This window comes from Etheostoma spectabile, chromosome 13 (genome assembly GCF_008692095.1).
Source record: "Etheostoma spectabile isolate EspeVRDwgs_2016 chromosome 13, UIUC_Espe_1.0, whole genome shotgun sequence".
Taxonomy (NCBI): Eukaryota; Metazoa; Chordata; class Actinopteri; order Perciformes; family Percidae; genus Etheostoma; species Etheostoma spectabile.
In genome coordinates this window covers 6,075,125-6,084,588 of record NC_045745.1, presented here as the reverse complement: position 1 = coordinate 6,084,588, position 9,464 = coordinate 6,075,125, and the positions used below count along the sequence as shown (strand labels likewise).

Below are 9,464 nucleotides of genomic sequence, written 5' to 3'. Positions count from 1 at the left end.
CTAGTGGCTGGAATTCTGGACCAAGGCTGAATTCTGGTAAAGAGCCTCCATATACAGTATTAGGGACCACTAAGGTCTATATAAAAGAGACTTCAGATAGAGTATTAGGGGACCACTATGGTCTATATAAAAGAGACTTCAGATAGAGTATTAGGGACCACTAAGGTCTATATAAAAGAGACCAGATACAGTATTAGGGGACCACTAAGGTCTATATAAAAAGACTTCAGATACAGTATTAGGGACCACTAAGGTCTATATAAAAGAGACTTCAGATACAGTATTAGGGGACCACTAAGGTCATAATAAAAGACTTCAGATACAGTATTAGGGGCCCACTAAGGTCTATATAAAAGAGACTTCAGATACAGTATTAGGGGACCACTAAGGTCTATATAAAAGAGACTTCAGATACAGTATTAGGGGACCACTAAGGTCTCTATAAAAGCATCCAAAGAGCACCCTGTCATGGGACCTTAAACTAGTTTATTTTTGCTGTGCTCTCTTTGTTACTTCGGGCTGGCAACTGATATATGCAAAAAAGCTTTAAATTGTTTTACCTATGTAAGAAATTATTCACTAAAATCTTTATTTTGAATAATAAGCTTGTTGTACAATAATAAGCCCATGTAATTTGAAGCTGGACTGTTTATAATTAGGTAAACTAACCACAGCAATCCACACTGTGACTCTGTCTTCTGGATGGAGAAATATTGTATAAACACAATTTAAAAGCCAACACTCGTTCTCTACTTCTGTTAAGATACAATATTGTTATATTCAGTATATGTACACATAATAAAAACAACGCATTCTGTCCAGTGGCCATGACATCTATATCAGTAACAAGACCAGCTGATGGAACAGATCTAATTAGTGGCGCTACATAGCGGCGGATGTTTGACAGGCTGCCGTGGAAGACAGCATCTCATTTTCTTCCGGGCCGGCTGCAGTGGCAGTCCTTCACGTTCCATGGTAAAACTGGTTAGATGTTTGCTAAAATGCAGGTCAAGGTGCAGCACGGGTCAGATGTCTAAACCATACGTACGTTCAAAAAACATGCACACGCCACTTCCCACATATACTGTATCAATCAATCAATCCAAATGTATTTATATAGCACTTTACAGCAACCAGCAGGTATCCATAGCGCTTAACATCAGAAACCAAGAGTAAAAACACATATCATACAACAGAAAGAGTGAACATAGAAAACCGTAAAATCAGAAAAGGTTAAAAATGTATATTAGGAACTGCTACCTTCTAGGACACCTACAGTAAACCAAAATCCCTCTAGTTGCCATATGTTAGCTGTTTGAAAAGGTAAAGCATGTGATAAATGTGAAAAGTTTACCTGACCTTTGCAAATGGTGTGCAAGAACCATGAAAATGGTGTGTCCATGGTAATTTATGTTTTTGTGGCGGAGGAATGTAATGTTCACAGTATTAATCATGTCCACAACATGTACTCTGCGTTTCAAGTCGATGCCCATTTCACAGACAGTTTGCCTTGCACTGAGGCAATCACACACTCAATTCAGCAGCATATGGTTTGCTTCTCATGCTTATTGTGTTTTCAGACTGCAGACTGTTAACTAAACCAGTGGTTTCCAAAGGGGGGTCCCCAACAAAAAGGGGAATAATTTCATTTCACTATAATTCCATCCATACCTAACACAATCACAGAATGTATGACTATTTTGGTCATGGGTTTTATGCACTTTATGTAACCAAAACATCTAAAAGCAGAAATCCTATTAGATTAGTGGCCGACAGGGTTGGTGGTCTAATTTGTGTCAGTTTAGGGGTGGGTCTTTCACGTGAACTAGTCGATCTAGTCTTGGTATTGTATTGTAGTGGTCCACATACCAGAAAAAGCCCAACCTAGATAGGCATTAGTCAAGCTTAAGCTTGTTAGCTCAACCTAATAGGTGTTGCAAAAAAAACACAACATTTAGCAGTTTCTTTAAAATACTACCTCAAGCAATTCTTTACTAAAAATTGCACCGTTTTTTTTCTGTTGCTGAGCCATTTTATATTTGGGAGGATGAACTTGTGATGGTGCTTGCCCTTTGGTCAATTTACCTATGCATGGTAAATTTAGAAACACTAGCTTCCTTGTTCCATTTGCTTTTCATGCGATAGCTTCACTTCTCCCCCAGGAGTGCCAGCAACGCTGTACACAGGTTCTCATGTGCTGTTTGTTTTCAAAAGTCTCGGTAATCAGTCACACAGCTGAGATAGATCCTTGTTTCACAATAAAGTGAAGCTTGTACAGCTGGCTGAAGCAAACTCATTAAGATGGATTTAAAGAGAACACTGGGATAAACTCCCAAGTGAAACAGACTCCTGTTCAGCTGATCACAAAAGTATTGTATGTAAATATCTAATGTCCCCGGAGAATATTTTCTTTCCTTCTGTCCTCTCCCTCTCTCTTAGAGACCTGAGCAATATAAATGACATACTGCATTTAATCTTATTGGATCTACCTGCTTCCATTAATAAGGCTATTCTCAGGAGGGGTGTTTATCTACACAGTATTAGGCCTTCAGAGGCTGCACAGGGCTCACATGGTTCCTAGTTACACCATCAAGTGTCTGCTAGTTTTGACGTACCTGAGGGCTCATTTGGCCATGTGACTCATTCAGTCTGAGAGCAGGGGGGGTGGGGGGTGTCACTGGGAGTCGTTTGTCACTGTGTCTGCTGGGCAGATTACCTGTCAGATTAGAAAACGGCCCTGTCAGCTGCTCAGACAGGTGGTCGGCCCAGATACATTAAGATGGCACTCAAACACAGCGCACACACACACACACACACACACACAAACACAAACACACACACACACACACATTCATAGTTTAAAAAGATATGAAACCATATGAAAGTGTGGTGAAAATGAAAGTGAAAATATTAAGGGACATGCTGCCAAGTGGGTCTGCAGGATGAAGACTATCTTGTCGTTACTTGCATGCAAACCACATGTGCTCTCAACACTAAACATAAGACCATTATATATTCATTCATATGGGTATTTTTATACTAATTACACTCCGCTGCTTTTAATATAGCAACTGATCACAATAGACCTAATAAACCAACTGCACATGTGGTGTAGATATGCCATCACTACAGAATGGTTTCTTTTCTGATAGTTTTCTTTATGGCACACACAAACTAATTCTGTTTGGAATAGCAGAACTGAAGCTGAGCTTATATACAAGCTATCAATATCTTTTTCTCCAGGTCTTTTCCACTTTCAGTTTTTCTTCCTGCGTTTTACAATCCAAGTTTCAACCAATATCCTCGATCATGCATTGTTTTGCTATGAATTCAAAATTGCTGTGTCAGAATTCAACTGATGGCAATAAAAAAAGAAGGTGAACATCTTAGCTGACCAATTAAAAACAATTATCTCTGAAGATTCCTCTCAGTCACACACCTGTCTCTGGGAAGATTCCCATGTATCTACAGATATCAGAAGCTTTATTGCTTCACTCAGTGAGACATTATGAAGTCAACTTACAGTTTTGTCTACAGAGGGAGCATTAAATATATAAACAGCAATTCCACATAGAACATTATCACCCTTTTCTCTCTCATGTTTTGCCCCACTAGAGGCATGGCTCTAGGGAGGGCTCTGTCTGTCTTAAAATACTTTAAACAATTATTCAATAGTTTGCCATGAAACTTTGTAAAGACATTTATGGTTCCAAGACAATGCATCCTACTGATGTTGGGGACCCCTGACTTTTTATCATCATCAGGTCTTAATTGGTCCACTACTTTGATTTATGACTATGTGTCTGCAAAAACCAAAGGCATGCTGATCAGCCTCTGCTTTACTTTGTGTTTAACGCTAATTAGCAAACGCTTGCTAAAACTCCAAACTAAAATGGTGAACAACAGCTTGTTAGCATTGTCACTTTGAGCATGTTAGCATGCTAACTTGACACACACATGTCTAAGTGTGTTTTTACACCTTTAGTTTGTGAGGTTGTAAACATTAAGCGTTTCCCCCTGATTCAGTTTGGTTTCACACAGGGGAAAAGCCAAACAAACCAAAATGCATCACTCCAAACCACAAAAGAATGTTTACTTTGCTTATTAGTCACATGTGTCTGGGGCGGGAGTAAGAAAGTAATTTCTCGCATCGCCATTGTCAAACCAGCTCATTTCATTTCAATCATTTTCCAGACATTGTTTTGCAAGCGACAGTATTAGCGTCTGGCTCCAAATTAGAGGAGATGCGTGGGACGGCGATCTTGATGGCAGTATATTCCTGCAAGCTGCTACCGTTTCATGCCCTGCCGCTTTGCAGATTGCACAGCACACAGGAGCCGTTTCAATCAAACTTAAGGTCGGATGGAGATTTGATCCTGTTCTCACCACACAGACCATACTGAAGAGTAGCAGAGTTTGTTTGTAACCGAGTGTGATTGCTGTGTTCACACCTGCCCAAAGAAACTACAACAGGCCAGTAAATGCTCCAGGCTTCGATTAAACTGAACTAAACACCCAAAATACGGTTTAGAAGACTTTCAAAGAGCTCTAAATATTTAACAAGATAGTGCAGCCTGTGTTGCAGTATCTGCAGGCCTTTTAGGATAAAGACTATTCTTCTTTCTGCTTCTGATCTAGAATGAATAATCAATGTGGCCTATCTGAGCAATACTGTTTAAACCAAAGTATAGCAAATGTATATTCTTTCACTCTGTGTGGACTTCCGTAGTCATTACTCTACATTTCCATGGCTTTGCTATCTGGACACCTGTGAGACACAGCTGTCCCCTCTGTACTAGGAACAGTCAGTGTTTCACCTCCTCTTGTTGAAAACAACACCTGGGAGCTCTCTGTGGAGGATTAATAAGGTCCTTCATGGTCTGACTCAACCACATGATAGGAGGCCGGGCTGATGGAGCCTCAAAGAGAAACCTGCATCCAAAGGAGAGAAATATCTAACAGATCTGTGACTGTCATCACAGACAGGACGGCCACAGATCATCTGCAGCACTCGATAGCTCGTGGTGCAGACACAGACACTAAGATGTGATCTGTATCAACAGAGGAGCCGAGAGCCAATATGCATGGGTACTATTCAGTACCTACTATATCAGTGAGGCATATGTCATAAGAATGGGAACATTCAATATGTAGTTGCATCAATGTCCCCATTGTAAGGGACAGTGAGGAGAGACCTCAAACAAGTTGTTTTTGTTGGTTTGTGTCAGTATTACTAACTTGTAAATTGAAACTTGTAACGCAGCTGCACTGCCCTTGGGAGTAGAGACAGGTGCATACAGTGAGCAATATTGTTTTGTCCCTTTATTTCTCTGCAGACAGTCTTGAATGCGTAATATATGAGTATGAATACAAAGTGTTTGTCTAGCATTGTAAGTTTGAAAAAAAAGGTAACATAAGCGCTATTTATTTTCTCTGGTATTGATAAAAGAAGAATGTGTGCACCTTAAGCATACTTCAGATCATTGTTTTGTAAGAGATAGCTGTAAGTCTGTTTTAATAAGCGCTATAAATAAATCATTGATCATCTTTCAGTTGTTTAGTAATTGTGATTGAGATGTAACAGCTGATAAAGATTTATAGGTAGTCACGTACATGTGATAAAATTTGTGGTACGGTGCAACTATAAACAGCTATTCTAGGGTTGTTGGAGAACCTTGGCAATGCATGAATTCTATGAAAATATAGTAGAGATATTTCTGGTGTGCATAGACACAGTTTTGGTTGTGAATCTACACATGAAAATACACTAATGGTAGCACGGTAATTGAACCTTTAGGGTTACACTGTTAGCCTGCTGGTCTGCTTCTAATCTCATCAAGTGACACCTCAGGCAACAATGATGCAACTTCATTAGCTGTTATTATTTTGGTGCATTAAATGAAAGAGACATTTTTAATGAAAATTGGATGGATGATAGAAACAGCCTCACTCTTTTTAAGACACAACTGTATTTTCTTGGGAAAATCGGCTAAATGCTTACAGATATTTCTTTTACTTGCATGAACTAGCTCTCTATCTTAGACTAATTTCAACTAATATAATAATAATGCGATACACAGTAGATACCTTACCAGCAGATTTGGATATCCAGCAGTAAATCATTTATTTAGGGTCAGTTCAATAGCTAATAACAAAATGTGCTCCTTGACATTTGCAATGCTTGCTGTTCCTTATTCCCACAGATCTGGTTGGGTTTAAGGTTCCTGTTGACAAAAGACACCATCTGCTTGAGCTGCTTCTTTGTCTGCTTTTGGAAGCCAACACTGTGCTAGTTCCTAATCTCTCACATAAACACAGGATGGGTTTTTTAAACCTACACCAAAAGACAACAACAGTGGAATTTAATGATGTTATGCCACAGATATCTCTCTGTGATGTATCTAAATATTACAGCAAAGTTTCACAGCATCGTTTCCCCTGTCGCGCTGCCAAGACATGACTAAATAGCTTTCTTTGCTTTTTTCCACCTAAATACAGATCCACTCTCATTTCCTTTGGGATTACATCTCCCTCTCTCTCTCTCTCTCTCTCTCTCTCTCTCTCTCTCTCTCTCTGCTTTCTGTTCCTGAATTTCAGCTCACTGTTACATTTCATTCAAGTGCAGCTTAGATAATTGTCCTTGCAGGAGGTTTGGATAGAGACACTGAGTAGTAGAAACAAGTGGCGTGGCGTAGAGTGGATACCAGCTTACAAGCAGTCTAATTGCCATTGAACTAACAGTCACTAATTAATTGGTCTTTTCCACCCTCTAGGGGCAGCAGGATGTGATGGGTGGTCTGACGCTTTATTGTGGCTACCTGCACATCTGTCATCAATATTACACCACACCTAGGCAGCACATTAGCTCCCTTGTTGAAGGGTTCATTAGCTCCTATTACAGTGTCATTGCACCGTACTTGTCTGCAAAGAGCCATGGCGGGGGAGAAAGTGTTTGTTTCCTACACTCAGCCTGCTACTTACACCAAGAAATATCTTTTTTACCCTTTCAATGACTTCCAGCAATTTTTGTGGTACCATTTTGTTTTTGCACTGGGTTGTCTGAATAATTTGTCTGGCACTGTCAGGGCAATCATTTATCAGAATTTGAAATATTTTTTTAAAGAAGTTGGCATACAAATGCCAGGGAAATGAGAGAGTGCCTCGCTACAGCTCTGCAGCATGAATAAGTTAAGAGGTTCATCGGAGTACGGATTCATTTCCGTGGTGAATTTAAGTGTTCAAGGGAACTTGGAGTGGAGGAAAACATTTCTTGGCTTTACTTATTTCCTGTCTCTCAGTTATTGACTCTCACAGACAAATTAAGCATGTACACTTTCCACCGTGACATAATATCATCTTCCCCCTTTTTCATGTTTGTATTAAATAAACAATGTGGTCAGGTGTGTGATATAGCCTCTTACCAGCTGAGATTCTACACACACACACACACACACACACACACACACACACACACACACACACACACACACACACAAAGTAGTGTACAAGGCCTGTGAAAGCCGCTTATCTCAGTAACTCATTGGGGGGGTTGTAGGGGCGTGAGACGGTCCACTGACTGTGGCAGACGGTGGAATTCATTGCAGGCTCTGCCATTCATACTTGACTGCGCTCTCTAGCACGCTGAGCAGAATCGCTGTGACATCTGTATGACACGCTAAGTACATGATGTTGGCTACAGCTCAAGAGATCTGTCACCTCAATGAGGACGGGCATAGTCTGTGTTTGTGTGTGTGTGTGTATCCATTTCCTGTATGTTTCAATGTTTTTTTAAGAAGCCTGTGAAATGGTGTGCACGAGAGCTGGTCAGTAGCTGTGTGTCACGGTGTGGCTATGCTGAGATGTGTAGATGTGAGATGTGACAAATGCTGTTGTCAGGAAGGGCTAAAGCATCAATATTGGCATAGTGATTGAAGAATTCCATTACACCTTTAAACACACACACGCACACGCACACACAGTAGTTGTTAGAGGTAAGCATCACAGTTTCATAAAAAATGCTGTTTTTTGTCTATCTGAATGACACAATAGTTCTACAAACTGTTGCCAGTTCGAAGAGCTTTTATATTTCCTCACTAAACAACACCCTAATACACAGGAAGAGATGTGTAGCAGCTACTGTAAACAAACCGTTAATGATGGCTGCATTCCACTTACAGTGGCCCTGGTATTGTGCATGCTGACTCACTGAAATAGCTCACTGGGACACTTATCAACTTCAGCTGTGCTAGTCCTACTATGACAAGTAAAAGTCCATCCATCCAATACATGCTCAGACATTTAACTCAAAGCCACAAATGTCAGCCTTATGGTGGTGCTCAAGAAAAAGTAATGGTATCACCAAAGTGAGCAGGATTCATCCTCTGGAAACCGAGATTGTCTCTGCAAACCTATGCGTCAACCTGCCTAATAGCTGTTGAGATATTTTACTCATGAACAAAGTACTGGACTGACCTTAAAAGATTTTTGACAGATGTCAATGAATTAATGAAACAATTGCAAAGCAGCACTTTCATCAAACCAGTTGAGTCCAAAAAGCAACACAAAGTAACAATCTTACCCCTCGATTTTATTTACTGAGAATGAAAAAACAAGTTGTTTTGCAAAGCCTTTGGCAAAGTTTCAGTGAAAAGAGGGATTGATGATGTCATGGCTCAGTGTCATAACCAATGTATAGGAAGCAAGAGGGAACAGTGTGGATGAATGTGGGGCAGAAGAAAGGGTGATTTGATGCAGCCATAGCCCTCTGAGAAGATGAGGTCAGGGGATAGGATGGGAGGACCAAACAGATAAGCCCCGGACAGGTATTAATGATAGTGAACTACTGTTCTGCGAAAACGTCATCACACCAAGAGTTGAAACAGGAACAGTGTATGCATGGCCTCAAATTGCATTAAGAGTGTATGTGAAAGAGAGTGGAAGCACAGAGAGATGTAAAGGAAATGTGTCAGAGTGAAGAAGTAATAAGGGAACAATTACAAAACAATCCAAATGGACTCTGACATCCTTATTTATAACCTGTAAGTATTCTGACATTCACAGCAACTGCTGCTGCATCTGAGTCAGCTCGTCCAAAATGATGTATCACCCTGCAAGTTTAACACATGTGGGTATCCTTCCTTCCCTGACAGAATATCCAAAACATCACACCTGTTTTTCTCCTCATTGTATTACTGGTGGAGATCTTTATTTCCCCTCTCACACACACATGGGACGCTTCCCTTAAATCATCTTCCAACCATTTCAAATACAGACTTATTGAAACGCTGCATTGTGCCATTCACAGACACCCACTCGGCAGATTAGTGGCGTGAGAGGACGAAATGTTTAAACAGTGGCTAATCCGTTAATTGAATGCAGATTTATTCAAGCCCCGCGCTTGGACTAGATTTAACACTCTGCTGGGAGCATTTGTATGTGTGTGTGTGTGTGTGTGTGTGTGTGTG

General features: G+C 40.4%; 1 long non-coding RNA gene across 1 annotated transcript in view; it reads right to left on the bottom strand.

The window, feature by feature from the left end:
* The window catches only part of LOC116700505 (uncharacterized), an 18,631-nt gene that overhangs the window by 737 nt on the left and 8,430 nt on the right, over nucleotides 1–9,464 (bottom strand). Inside the window, exon 2 of the long non-coding RNA XR_004334672.1 lies at nucleotides 3,219–3,221. This is a non-coding gene — a long non-coding RNA (uncharacterized LOC116700505). The remainder of the gene's footprint in view (nucleotides 1–3,218; nucleotides 3,222–9,464) is intronic.